Source organism: Ochotona curzoniae, unplaced genomic scaffold (assembly GCF_017591425.1).
Source record: "Ochotona curzoniae isolate NIBS_2020 unplaced genomic scaffold, NIBS_Ocur_1.0 contig_4797, whole genome shotgun sequence".
Taxonomy (NCBI): domain Eukaryota; kingdom Metazoa; phylum Chordata; class Mammalia; order Lagomorpha; family Ochotonidae; genus Ochotona; species Ochotona curzoniae.
Window position 1 is genome coordinate 2250160 of NW_024466390.1, and position 15507 is coordinate 2265666.

The following is a 15507-nucleotide window of genomic DNA, read 5'->3' on the forward strand; positions in this document are numbered from 1 at the left end:
CTCGCCTTGCACGCCCGGGATTTCATATGGGCGCCGGTTCTATCCCAGCAGCCCCGCTTCCCATCCAGCTCCCTGCCTGTGGCCCGGGAAGGCAGTCGAGGACGGCCCAAGGCTTTGAGAACCTGCACCTGCGTGGGAGACCCGGAAGAGGCTCCTGGCTTCTGACCGGCATAGTATCGACCCGTTGCGCTCACTTGGGGAGTGAATCATCGGATGGAAGATCTTCCTCTCTGTCTCTCCTCTTTGTATAAAATAAAATAAAAAAAATTATAAAAATAAATCTTAAAAAAAAAAGAAATTCGCCAGACAGTAGTACTCTCCATTACACAGTCAAAAAGACAAACCAGTATCCATATTTCCACATCAGATTGTAACTCCATTCTTTTTTCATTGGAAAGGAGGATATACAGAGAGGAGAGACAGAGAGGAAGATCTTCCGTCCGATGATTCACTCCCCAAGTGAGCGCAACGGTCGATACTATGCCGATCCGAAGCCAGGAGCCTCTTCCGGGTCTCCCACGTGGGTGCAGGTTCCCAAAGCTTTGGGCCGTCCTCGACTGCTTTCCCAGGCCACAAGCAGGGAGCTGGATGGGAAGCGGGGCTGCCGGGATAGAACAGGCGCCCATATGGGATCCCGGGCGTGCAAGGCAAGGACCTTAACCACTTGCGCCACCGCACCGGGCCCTCCATTCTTTTTTCAACAACTTAAAAATATATTTTATAAGTCAACATTACAGAGAGAGAGAGAGGCAAAGGGAGAAAGATCTTCCATCTGTTGGCTTGCCCCAGATGACTGGGAGGGCCAAGACTGGGCCAGGCCAAAGCCAAGACCTGGGAGATTCTTTTGAGTCTCCCTTGTGGGTTCAGCGGTTTAAACCTTTGAGCCATCTTCTACTGCTTTTCCCAGGCCATTAGTGGGAAGCTGGATTGGAAGCAGAGGAGCCAGAGCACAAACTGTTGTGTTGCAGGTTATGGCTTTATGCACTAAGCCACAATGCTGCCCCGATTGCATTCTTTTTCTCTTCTATAGGATAAAATGCAAATGCATAAAAGCATTTATAAGTGTGTTAATGAGGACACAATGTACAAACATGTGACTCTGATTACAAAGCATGGAGCAGAGCTGGAAAGAAGGGTCATTATATGCAAATAGGCTAAGGCAGTACTAGTTTAAAATGAATTATTATAAAGTGAGGATGCCAAATGAACAGGATTCCATAAAATGAACAGGAAATAAGAATAAAATCAAGATGCATCATTACAAAAAATCCAGTAAATACAAAGGATGGTAGGAGTGGAGCAAAAGAGTGACAAGAAAAAAAAAAAGTATAACAGATACAGGAAACAAAACAGCCTAACAATAGTGAGTAGTACTTACCATTACATTTAAATGGATTAAACGCTCCAATCAAAAGACTGTGATTGTCAGAATGACTCTTGTTAAAAAGCCCTGATCCAACTAGGTGTTAGCCACAAGAGACCGATGCTAGATCTAGGTTCAAGAAAGCATGGAAAGTAAGGAGGTGGAAAAGATGTTCCACACAAACAGCAATCAATTACAGCTGTATTAATATTGGCAAAAATAGACTTTTAGCAAAAAAAACCTCTGAGACAATGAAGCACCTTATATAATCATAAAATGGTGAATTTACCAAAGAAGATGCAGCAATTATAAAGACCTCAAATCAGTATTCCAAAAATATATAAGCAAACATGTAGAGAAGTAAATGAAAAAACAGTCCTAAAATAATAAAAGAAGACTTCAATAGCCTAGCTTCAATACTGAATGGGAGAACTAGACAGTATGGAATACAAGTAAAGGATTTGAACAACAGTAATTGGACCTGACAGAGCTATATAAAACACTCCACCCAATAACGGCAAAATGCAAATGTTTCTCCAAGATAGACACACTATTTGGCTACAAAATAAGTCTTGTTAAGTTTTAAAACACTAAAAAAAAAAAAAAACCCACGAAGTATCTTTTCCCATCAAACTTTAATGAAACTAACATTCAACAGCAAAAGGAAAACTGGGAAAACCACAAACATGTTAAAATTAAACAATATCATATTATTAAGGAATGAATAATTCATGGTAAAAATCACCAGTGAAAGTAAATAGTTTGTTGAGACAAATGAAAATACAAAATAGAAAAGGTTACAGGATGTCATGAAAGCTATATTAAGGCAGAAACTTGTAGTTGTCAAACTTATATTTCAAATGGGAAAAAGACATCCAACTAGTGACCTAACTTTGTACCTAAGGAACTTTGGAAAGAGAAATAAATTGAACTCAAAAGCAACAAGAGGGGAAAAATAATGAAAATGACAAGAGATATAACTAAAGCAGAGAACAACAGCAACAAAAGAGCAAATCAACAAACTCAGAGCTGACTCTTCAAAGAGATAGCAACAGAACTAAGTTTCAGGCACATCTACTAACAGAAAAAGAGAGAAGACCTACCAAGATGGAATCGTGAAGAAGTGGAAAACCTTAATGAACCTATCATTAGTAGGAAAATTATAACAGTAATCAAAAAGACCTCTGGACATCAAGAAGAAAAAGAGCTTAGAACTATTTCATCACTGTTGGAGTCTATTATTTAAAGAAAAATTCATACCAACCCTTCATTAAAATTCTCAAAACATTTAAGAGGCATACTTTCCAACTGACTCTATGAGGTCAACAACATCCTGGCAGCGAAGCCATACAAAGGCACTGCCAAAAACTGTAGACCAACAGCCAACAGCCAATGTGAACAACAATGAAAAAACACTCAACAAAATGCTGTCAGGTTGATCTGGGAAGAGAAACAAGTGCTGGAGAACGAAGGTTGCTGCTGGTTGTACAAGGGATGTGACCATACGTAACACTACTGACCCACTTAAAGATGCTGAAGAAGGTACATTTTATGTAATTCATATTTTACCATCAGAAAAAACTACCCAGGATGCAATGCTGGGGATATAATAATGAAAATTACAACAGCCGTGTGAGAACACATGGAGAATGAAATAGAGCCCAGATGGCACTCGGATCCCAGCATGCTGAACCTGAAGGTCCTGCATCTTAAACTGTATACACATCTCCTTGCGCATCCTAGCTTCCTTTCCTGAGTGATTTTGCCGATCAAAACCCCAAGCAGGAGACTGGATAATATGAGAAAGGGAGAAATCAGCAATTTCTCCTAGTTTTTCCTGACCATTGGTTTGTTTTGTCTTATCTTTTGGCGGCATGTCTCCAATCCCTGGTCCCCACTCATGTGGATAGGGAGCCCTGTAGTTCTTCTTTACAGTCCACTTCCTTCCTGAATTCTCGCAGCCCTAACACATAGAATCTGAGCTTGAGAGGAGAGATTCAAGAAAAGAGAAAAGGATACTACACTTGGTATTAGCCAAAAGGCTGAGAAGCTATGAGAAAAGAGAAAAGGAAAGTGACCGATAAGGATTGCGCATTTTTCCAAATGGGTGAAAGCTGAGAACACTCAGTTTTTGGAGGATCAAGCAGGATAAATAAAAGAATCCACATTTATGCACAAAAGGAAGCTAAAGAATTCAGAAAATGAGAAGCTCTTAAAGCCAGGCAAACAGACAAAGGTAATAAGAAAGGAAACTAATTAGGTTGATTACTGATTTTTACCAGAAAACAGTAACAGTACACCCAGGATGCTGTTAGTCTGAAATCAACAAAAATATCCGTAAAAGCTTCCCTTAAGATCAAAGGCAAAGTGTTTCACAAATGGGGGAAAGGCTCATTAAGCAGTAATGTCTCCTATGCGATACTGTAGTGTCTCCTATAGGATAATCTAAGCCTAAAGGGAACTACCTCCCAAGAGTGACCCAAGGACCCCACAGCAGGCAAAAATCCTGTTTATAGTATGTTTTTGCCCATACAGACAATACCCATTACAAAATGTAATTTATAAATTAGTTACAGAAATATAATAAACAACAAATTTTTTTAAATAATTATGGAAAAATAGTATAATAATAAATCTTATTCACTTTGGTCAAAAGCAAACTAAAGGTATTTTATGTTAAAGAAAAATCCAAGTTTAATAACAGCGGCCTCCAAAGGGCACTTAGGAAGGATATGCTACAGTAATGGTGGTGATCCTTTCAGGAATGTCTGAATGACCAACAGCAAAGAGAGGGTTCAGGCTAAGCCAGCTTTAAGCTCAGAGAACGTGGTGTACTGTATGACACAACGGGGAATGATAAAAACGAACAGATTTTTAAATGTTCTAAGTTGCTCGTGTAATTGAGGAGATAGTGCGAAATAAGAACTTCAGACTTTGAATTAATAAACATGTTAAATCCTTACACTAAAACTTCAAAATATCATGTGTGTTTTCTAAAGTGTGACATAGAAAAACCGAGTTTAAAAATTCCCTTTCAGGGCCTGACGCAGGAGCTTAGTGACTAAATCCTCACCCTGAGCATGACAGGATCTCGTATGGGTGCCAGTTGGTGTCCCAGCTGCTCCACTTCCCGTCCAGTTCCCTGCTGTGGTCTGGGAAAGCAGTCTAGGACACCCCAAAGCCTTGGACCCTGCACCCACGAGAGAGACCTGGAAGAAGTTCCTGGCTTCGGATTGGCTCAGCTAGGGCCGTTGCAGCCACTTGGGGAGTGAATCAGCAGATAGAAGATGTTTCTCTGTCTCTCCTTTTCTATGTAAATTTGACTTTCCAGTTTCAGGCACGATGGCTTAACTGGCTAATGCTCTGTCTGCAAGCACTGGTATCCCATAAAGAGGTTGGTCTGTGTCCACTTAGGAACCTGCATTGCTTCCATGAGGGAGACCCGAAAGAAGATCCTGGCTTCCGCCTTAGGATTGTTCAGCTCTGACTGCTGCAGCCACTTGGGGAGTAAAACAGCAGATGGAGTATCTTTTTTCTTTTCTCTCTTTCTGTAAATCTGCCTTTCCAATAAAAATAAATAAATCCTTAAAGAAAAAAAAAAAACTTTCCTTCATTAAGAAACCTAAAGAAATGAGTTAAGAAAAATAGAAGAAAAATGCCATAAAAGTAAAAAAAAAGTTTAAAATAACATTACAGAAATACTTATTAATATGCAAGAAATCACAATAATGGTTAGTGTACCAGTGAGGGCAGACATCAGTAGTGCTGAGCTGCTTGCAAGAGATTCACATCAAATCTCTAGACAGAGATAGGAGTAACAGTAAACTATTCAATGAAGAAAGGGAATGTGGCTAGCTCAAAAATGCATTTTAAGACAAAAACATGTATTACAGGCGAAAAGGGTCACCAGAAAATAATCAAAGACTAAGAAAATATAAAACCTCAAGACAGCTGATAAATAGGTAAAGAACAGGATGAAAGATAAGTTCGTGATTCTAATGGGAGATTTCAACACATTTTCTCCATGATTTATTGGTTAAGTGAACAACAACAATAAAGGGGTTTTAAGGAGAAATAAAAGAATGGAATGAGTATATTTATGACTGCAATGCAACTAGAAAATGATTAAGTAAAAGATAACTTTCAAAAGTGTATATGATATTTTAAAAAGATGCTACTGGGCCATCGTGTATTTTCTGCGCATTGCTATTAGGAGACTTTTCTAGTATACCTACTTATGTCAACCTACTGAAAATGCCCTGCAGGAAGTTTATAGCTAGATTCACAGTAAGCTCCTATTTTTGATGGAAGAGACGCTGGGATGTCAACATATGGTTAACACCTACAGTGCTTGTCTCTGCAAAAACAGTTATCTCAACACAGAAATCATCCTATTTTCTTGCTAAATTCCTTCAAAAATCTACATTCTTACCCATCCTCCAGGTCCCATGAAGGATGTGGCCACCTGTAACCTTCTTAAACTCAACTTCCTTGTTGTCACTCAGAGACTTCAGCGCCTGGAGCCTGTTGGTAACTTAGAACACAGCAAGCCCTTCTCACCTTCTGGACCTGCTGTCATCTGTGGCCCCACGCCTCTGAAGCTTGGCTTAAGCTGCTCTTACACAGAATCAAATCCCAGGACCATTTGCTGACTACATCTGTGAGAAACGCATTCCTGATTTTAATGAACTACATAAAGTATACTCCTGGTATGATTTTGAAAATACTATCAAAACTTCTGAACGAAAAGAAGCCTACCAAAGGGGGGTGGGAATGGAGTTTGCTTTACTAGGTTAAATCATCAAACATACTTATCTGCTTTCTCGCAGAAAACACAGATTCACAGCCATTTCTTGGTCTGGCTAGACTATGTAACAGATGAACTGGGCACATCTTCCCCTCAGTTTTCTAGTAACAGCCTATGAAGCACAAGTCAAAACCAACCTTTCTCAGTTACGTGTATACTCTGCTTAGAATGACCCAAACTCAAGTTTTTGGGGTTCTCATTAATGTCAGGAGAAAAACATTTGCTTATAATAAATGATGGCATTGAAGAAAAAAAGAAACTTTTCTAGAAATCTTCCCCATCTTTGAAGAATGCCATTAATGAGAACACCAAAAAACTGTCAACCACACTTTTAGGCTCAAGGATAAACCTCTGGGTCAATAAAGGCAGCAATGAAAGCCAACAAGAAGTGTAAGTTGTAGTCACCAGAGGCTTAACAGGAAACATGCGATTATTCTGTTTTAATGATGAAAACTGGTTTATTGTCACTGTGAGTATTGGCACGGGATGTGGTCAGGTAGCAATCACAGACTCATGTCTACGGGGATTATTGAGGAACGTGCAGCACACAAGCAAAGCAGTCTTGAAGGCATAAAAACAGAGTAGCAGGTGTGTGCGTAGGCTTTTTTCCCCCAAGCAAGCAGCCCAGTTGACTGTCCTGGCAGTAGGCAGCCACACAGCATTCCAGAAAACTAAGATTCTGGGGATTATGCAAAAATCTAAACCCTGGAAGTGTTGGCCAAACCAATCACAGTACTGAATTGATCCAAACCAGCGTAACCAAAGCTGCATCCAACTTTCAGAACCTCAGTGTTGGACTTCTCCATGAAACTGTATGTTCTTTACCAAGAAATGGCCAAGTGACATATATCTGTCCACATGGTCCAAATTAAATAATGACAAACTCGGATAGCTTTTTTCAGATCAATCAGCATTTTCTGGTGCTTTTAGTTTTGCATGCATTCTACCATTCACCACTCAGAAAGAAAAATGAAAACACCTTTTAGAAGGCCTTATTGTAATCTTCTGTATTCAGACAGCATTGAGGATTAGCAAACTTGGACGGTCCTAGTGCTTAATAAGCCAGATCAAAGTCCATAGCAAGAGTCAAAGCTTCAATGATAGACAATTTCAGTTCAAATCATCGGAGCTTCCCAAGGCGAAGATGCTGACCAGTGACACCCAGGTAGGAAGCGGTTTCCTGTGACTTAATCTGAATGTGCAGCGACGTCTTGTACTCACCGTTTGATGAAGCTGACTTTGTTTTCTAAAATAGGGAAAATGAGTTTGTGAAGATCATCTTCACAAGTCACTGATCCTCAGTGGACCAAATAATAATAATAATAATAATGATAATGATGGTTTAATTTGAATAAAAGATAAAATGTTCCTAATGAAATTGCTGAAATTACCAGAATGACAAATACCTTTCATCAAGAATTGACAAAATGTACACAAAAGAATCCTATAATAGTCTCCAAGTTAGTTATCGAAACCCTCTATGGCAACTAACAAGACCTTCAAATATTTTGGAGTGGACAAACAAAGCCATTTTCCAAATAGATACGTACACACACACACACACACACACACACACACAAATTAGACCAAAAGGCAGGATTGAGAAGAAGCGAATGATGGGACACCACTGCTTGATATGACCAAAATTTCCACTCAAAAAAGAAATACTCAGCTATCATTAAAGATCACTAAACTGAATCTTCTATGTTGCATTTTTTGTTTTGGTCCCAGACAATAATAACATAAAGGGATTAAGACAAATGAGTGCAATTTTTCACATGCTAGAATCAAGTTATCTTTAAAAACATATATATCACTCAATTTCCCCATTTGAAAACAATAATCTTTCATAAGATAATCAAAATCAGTTCAGCATAGATAACATGCACCCTCATTTATCTGTCAAAGCTAGGCAGTGGGTCCTGGCACTTCCAGCTAACTTGTCAACTTTATCACCCATCTTCAGCAAAGCTTGAAAAGAAGGCTTTCTCATGATTTCCCACACCAAGACCCAAAACGCGGAGCCGGGCTGCAGCTGCCAACCCAGACCTGGCACCCGACAAACACCAGGACCCAAACCCAGCGCGGGAAGTTAGCAGCCAACCTGCACAGCAATTGCACACACCTGATGTGTAACATACAACCCCATCCTTTCCAGGTGCTGCCTTCAACATCTCCCCAGCTTTGGGACGGCTTGTGAAGCTAACCCGTCCCAAGGCACCTGCTGCTGCCACCAGGTAATCCACCCTGGAAACAGTAGATACACAAATCCTAGAAGGTCCTCTGAGTTTACACCAGCCCCTCTCCACCATTCTTTTGTCTTTACAACAGGTTTTCAAGACGCGGGGCCAATGCCGATCCTAACTAGGGACAGATAAGGTTGGGCGGGTTCCAAGGACTCTTTCTGGCGGCTTCTCTCTGCCTACAATTATTTCTATTTGTGAAAGGAAAACTCCTCCAGGGATCCTCCTGGGCTTTCTGGAACCAGGCCTCTTCCCCACACTGTGCTCCGCAGGTCCCGCTCCGCCTCCCCCTGAGCACCGGGATCCCAGCCGCCGCTCCCACCCTCCTACCTGGGCAGGAACCCGGGCACCTCCTCACTGTCCTCCGGAGGCGCCCGGGGTGCCCGCAGCTGCGCGGCCGGAGGAGGCGTGGCCCGGCCGGGGAGGGGGGCGCGGGGCGCGGGGCGCGGGGCGCGGGGCGCGGGGCGCGGGGCGCGGGGCGCGGGGCGCGGGGCGCGTCTCTCCAGCCTGGCCTTTGCGACTAAGGGTGGCACGGAGTCTCCTTGGAGGTTCCAGCGCATCCGTTCTTCCTGGTAACTCCTCCCCAAAGGATCCCATCCGCCAAAGCCAGAGAGGGGAAGGGGCAGCCAATGAGATCGCCCCCTTATTCTCTCATCCCACAGGGACCAAGTCAGGGTAACTCCTTGCTGAACAAGCCGAAGTTCCAGGTAGGGACTCTGAGGCATCATATAGGAACCTGGGTCTGCCAGCCTACATCAGGTTTGGGTGGGTCTTTGCTGTCACATTCCCAGAAACAGCCTCCAGAAGCGACGTTAACTGCTCCCACCTGCTTCCCTGGAGAAGGAGAGGCCCCACAGGAAAGTGCCCTCGCACGCCACATCCCGCGTTGGAGTCCCTGGGTTCTAGCCCAGGCTCAGCATCCCGACTCCAGTTTCTGCCAATGCAGGCCCTGGAAAGCAGCAGGCGCTGGCTCAAGTGCCAGGGTCCTGGCCCTCCATGTGGGAGACATGGACCGAGTTTCTGGCATTTCTGGCTTTCGCCTGGAGTAACCCTGCTGTTCTCAAACAAAACACTTTTCAAACAATGTACAAATGACAACCCAAATGTTATTTAGTCTACACAAATTCAGATGGTTTTCTCTTTTAGGAAAAAAAGAAATGAAAAACAGAGTTACAGAGAGAGAGAGAGAAGGAGAGATAGAGGGATCTTCCATCCACTGGTTCACTCTCCAAATGGCAGCAATGACTGGAGTTGTGCAGATTCAAGGCCAGGAGCCAGGAGCCTCTTCTGGGTTTCCCATGTTCGTAAAGGGTTCCAATGCTTTCCCAGGTTATAAGCAGGGAATTGAATGAAAAGATCTTCCTCCTCAAGGGATGTGTTTAGGATGGGGGAATACCTTGATAAGTACACCTGCACCTCCAAGGAACCTGAAGATGATGGCAAAATTGTGGTATGGGGCAGCTGTATCCAGCCTGTGGCAGCCTTGGTGTTGGAGCAGAGCTGGAAAGTTTTGTACTAGTTCAGATCTCTGTCTTGGCACAATACTATAGTTATTGTTATAACTATTGTTATTTTCTCTCTCATTTTCTCTCTCTTTATCTCTCCTAGTGGAGGTTTCAAAAGATTAACTATACCCAATGCACTTGAAATTAGACATTAGGGCTTGAAGTTTGGTTCAGTATGTCATCTTTATCTTTGTTCAAATGGGATTGAAATGGGATTGAGCGGGTCAGCACCTTGGCATAATGTGTTAATCCACTGCCTGTGACACTGGCAACCCATATGGGTGCTAGTTCAAGCCCCAGCTACTCCACTTTCAATTCAGCTGCCTGCTAATGCACCTGAGGAGGTAGCAGAAGATGGTCCCTGTCACCCACGTGGGAGACCCAGATCAAATTCCTGGCTCCAGGCTTCAACCTGGTCCAGTCCTGGCCATTGAGGCCAGCTAGAGAGATTATCAGCACATTGAAGATTCTTTCTCTCTATATAACTCTGTCTTTCAAATAAGTAAGTAGATCTTAATAAAATAAAGTGGGATTGAGTAACATTTCAGGTCTCTTATCTTCTATTCCAGTTTTAACTCATCCACCCAGTCAAGGCCTCAGAAAAAAGCAAAACTAAAGGGACCAAGAGCACCTTGTAAAACCAAAACAATGGAACCAGGATGCTGAACACTGCAAGAACAAACTCCCCAGAAATCCCTCTCGACAATTTTTGTGTGTATAAACGGAAGCCTCATTAAATTATGTAGCATGCATCCTTATTCCTCTATTGCACTGGGACCGCTTTGGCTTAGTGCCTCACCATCCTAAAGCAGTTCAACCTTTCCCTGATCATGCTCCTGCCTTGCTCTCCCAACTTTATTGCGAGTGATGCCATTGTGCACATCATACAATGACATCTTTATTTGTTTACCTGGATGGCGACTTTCTCAGATAAGAAGAGGCTGGCACTCACCTATGGGTCTGACCATTTGCTCCCTTTCTTAGACACGAGACAACTTTCTCCCATTCCGTGATCTCACTCTGTACGCACCCCATCCTCTTCTGTGAAAGTCCCTGCACTTCTAAGGAAGTTGAAGTCCAGAGTCAAGTGACCTTCTCCAAGGTCATGGTCTTAGTAAAGCAGCTGCCTGGGAAGACAACAGATTCTAAAAGCTACCACTTCTGCAGCTGCTGAGATATGATCCTGCAAGTGCCATATTCTAATCTCTCACAGATCAGCTAATCATGAGCTTCTACTGCTCAGAGGCTCAAGGACCTTTTTGATTTTTGCCTCCCTCCTCTGTCCAGGCTGAATGCCGACTCCTTTTTGTTATAATAATCTCAGTTGACAGATACTTGATGGGTCCTTTCCTAAGAAACAGTTATTGCCAGAATCAGTATGATGGCTACCCCCAGAGCAGTCACATTTTAGAAATTCTCTCTCTGTATTTTAAATGAATATTTTGTAAATGATTTATTTATTTATTGGAAAGTCAGATAGACAGAGAGAAGAGACAGAGAGGAAGATCTTCCATCCACCGATTCACTCCCCAGGTGGCCGCAACGGCCGGAGCTGAGTTATATCCAGGAGCCTGGAGCTTCTTCCGGGTCTCCCACATAGGCAGGGTCCCAAGGCTTTGGGCCATCCTCAACTACTTTCCCAGGCCACAAGCAGGGAGCTGGATGGAAAGCAGGGTGGCTAGGACATGAACCAGTGCCCATATGGGATCCTGGTGTGTGCAAGGTGAGAACATTAGCCACTAGGCTATTGTGCTGGGCCCCCTTTAAATGAATATTTGTAGGATGCTTTTAGGTGCTAGAACTGTTCCAATGTATTTAGTTTAAAAAAAAAATCTGTGCAGAAAAGATGTTTTCAGTGCAGTGGTTAAAATGCCATGTCAGAGTGCCTGAGTACTAGTCTTGGTTCCATCTCTGGTTCCAGCTTCCTGCTGATGCACATCTGTGAAGGCTCAGGGAGTTGGGTCCCTGCCACCCACATGGGGAGCTTGGAGGAAGTTCACGGTTCTGAGCTTCTGCCTCACCCGTCCTGGGTGTTGTGAGCTCTTAGGAAGTAAGCTGAAAAACTGTCTCTATCTCGTTCTGCCTTTAAACTACATAAATAGAAATTAAAACAGGATCTCTAACGTGTTTGTGGAAAGTTTGCAAGAAACTGCTCTCTGAGGAGTTTGTATTTCAAGATAGAAAATTAGCAAAATAGTAGTAAATAATACTCAGAGAGGTGAGACCCACCAGGAACCTTATCTGATCCATCTCACTTACTGTCTGGATTGCTAACTTTTTAAACAAGATCATCTTACTGTTTTCTTGATTGTTATTCTGGGTACCCTTTGGGTTGGTTGCCCCATCACTGTCTGTTTCTCAGCTCTATGGATCTAATAACATATTTACATATATGAGGGGATTTCAGGAAGTTTGTGGAAAACTGAACAAAATGTAAGTTCATTTTGGTGAAAGAAATTGGGAGAATGGCATTATGGCATGGTGGGTTCAAGTTTCTGGACTCTGGGTCAACTGTTGTGGCTATTTGGTAATTGAACCAGCAGATAAAAGGTCTCTCAGTCTATCTCTCTCTCCTTCTTTCCCTCTCTCTCTCTCTTTTCTTCCCTCCCTCTCTCTCTCTCTCTGTGACTCTGCATTTCTGATAGGTAAATCAATCCTTGCTTCCATAAAAAAATGAGACTCATGCATAGTTTTTTCATAATAGACATGTTCAGTGAACTTTTTGAAGACTAATTATATAATTTTGATGATATCCATTTGGGCAGATGGAGACCAACACCTGACTTACCTAGCTCCTTATAAACTGTGCCATGTTTAAAAACTCACTCCTATTTTTCATTTGCTGTTTTTCTAGGAGTTTTAAAATATATACCTCTAATTGAAAAGGCAGATTTATAGAGAGAAGAAGAGATCTTCCATCCACTGGTTTACTTCCCAAATGGCTGCAATGGCTAGAGTTGAGCTGATCTGAAGCCAGAAGCCAGGAGCTCCCTCCAGGTCTCCCATGCTACTACAGGATCCCAAGGACTTGGGCCACCTTCCACTGCTTTCCTAAGCCTTAAGTAGGGAACTGAATTACAAGTGGAGCACTCCCATGGGATGCCAACATTACAAGGTGGGAGATTAGCTAGCACACCAGCCCCAAGAGTTTGGAACTCTTTGTGTTGTGCGGGCAGAAGATGTGGAAGTTGTCTACATAATTTTCATCGTTTAAACTGTACTGCTGTAAAGCGCTACAATTATCAAAAAAGATAGTGTCTGTTAAACAGGCTTTATTTTCCTACTGTTCTTTATGTTTCAGGAAACAACAGAATAAGTAGAAAGCAACGGTGTGTTTTATTTGTTCGTGACAAGGGTTTCTTTTTGGGGAGGTAGCTCTATTTGTTTCTTACTTCAACTTAAATTTATTTAATATCTGATGCTTGCACTGACTCTTCTGATGGAAAATAATATTCCAAATAATCATTCTCAGATTAAGAATATTTTGTTTGGTTTCTTCATTGAAAACAAAACCATCATTTTAAAAAGCTTGGTTTTTGAAATGTGTTTTCCAGGACAATTCAGTAAGGTTAGGCTTATAGGACACATTTTGGGGGAGTGGAGAACAGTGACATGAATTTGAGGACATAACTAGGGAGTAAAACCTCCAGAGCAAGTAGAGGTTTTTTATTGTTGTTTCTAACCCCTTTTGGTTTATGGCCGGACTTGCAGCATACAGTTATAATTGAACATTTGCCTTGGTGAGATAAATTGGGTTGAAAGATAGCAGGTGCAATGGAACTGAAAGGTTATTTAAACATCATCTACTTCAACTCCTGATTTTATGGAGTAGGAAATTTGGGTTAATTTACTTGCCTTAGGTTATGTAGCAAATTAATAGCGCAGCACAGGGTAGAGCTCTGGGCTTTTCTCTTTGTGCTCATGTTCTTGCTAGAACATTCCACTCATTGCCCAGTTAGCTTTGTGTTTTGTTTGTTTGTTACAAATGCTTATGATTTCTATTTTTTGTTTTTCTAACAATTAATACTTCTTTATTTGAAATGAAGAGTTACAGAGAGAAAAGGAGAGATAGAGAGCGATCTTACATTGCTTCAATCCCCAGAGTCTGCAACACCCAGAGCCAAGAGACTAAAGTTTCTTCTAGATCTCTCTCATGGGTGCAGGGATTCAAGCACTTGAGCCATCTTTTGCAACTTTTCCAGATGCAGGGAGCTAGATTGGAAGTGAAACATCTGGAAATCAAACCAGTACCCATGTGGGATGCTGACAGCACAGATAGAGGCTTAACTTACTACACCACAGCACCAACTCCACTTAGTTTTTGGGTTGGCTGGTGATACAAAAAATTCTACTAGGAATGTACTCATGGATGATATACAAGTAACACAAATTGTGACTAATTATACTATGTTAAAGTTATATTCATAAGGCCATGCTGGCATTCCATTTTGGGTGTGAGTTCAAGTCCCAGCTGTTTCATTTTCCACCCAGCTCTCTGCTCATGTCTCTGGAAAAGCAGCAGTAGATAGCCTAAGTGCTTATACTGCTATACTCATGTTGAAAACCTAGAAGAACCTTCTGTGGGTGAACTAGCAGGTAAGATTTCTCTTTGTGTGTATCTCTCTCTCTTTGTAACTGCCTTCCAAATAAATGGATAGGTTGTTTTTCTAAAAACAGATTATATTCATGGACCATCAACTTCATTTCCATAGGGAGTGAAAATACTTAGATGTCCTTGGGCCAATAGTATGAATCTTCTTCATAAAGATCAATATATAGAAAGAGAGTTAAGGGACCAGCACAACCATTCAACTGGCTAATCCTCCACTTGAAGTGCCACCATCCCATATGGGCACAGGTTTGTGTCCCTTCTGCTCACTTTCTATTTAGCTTCCTGCTTAAGGTCTGAGAAATCAGCAGAGGACAGTCCAAAGACATGTGACTCTGCATCCACCTGAGAGGCCTGGAGGAAGCTCCAGGCTCCTAACTTCGGATCAGCTCAGTTCCAGCCATTGTGACCACTTGGGGAGTGAGCTAGTGGATGGAAGATCTTTATCTGTATCTCTATCTGTAAATCTACCTTCCCAATAAAAATAAGTAAATAAGTAATGAAAATAAGTTAATGTTAGAGAGAGAGAGAGGAAGAGAGAGAGAGAGACCTGTTGTGCCACAGAGGGTTAATCCTCTTCCTGTGACTCTGGTTTTCCATATTAGTGTTGATTCACATCTCGGCTGCCAGATCCCTGTTAATGTGTCTCGTAAAGCAGTGGAGGATGGCCCAGGTAACTGGGTCCCTGACATCCATGTGGGTGACCTGGATGGAATTCCAGGCTCCTGGCTTGGGCCTGGCCCAGTCCCTACTGTTGTGCCATTTGGGGAGTGAGCCAAGAGATGGATGGAAGAACTCTTCTCCCCGCCCCTCTTTCTCTGACTCCCCTTCAGTAAAAGAGAAAAGAAATTCTCTTACTTATTTCAACAATATGAATAAAATTGTGTTTCCTGGTGTTTAATTCTTGACTTTCACAGACCAAAATTTCTCATCAATGCTAATTTGAACCACTTTTCACTCGTGCATACGCATGGATGTAA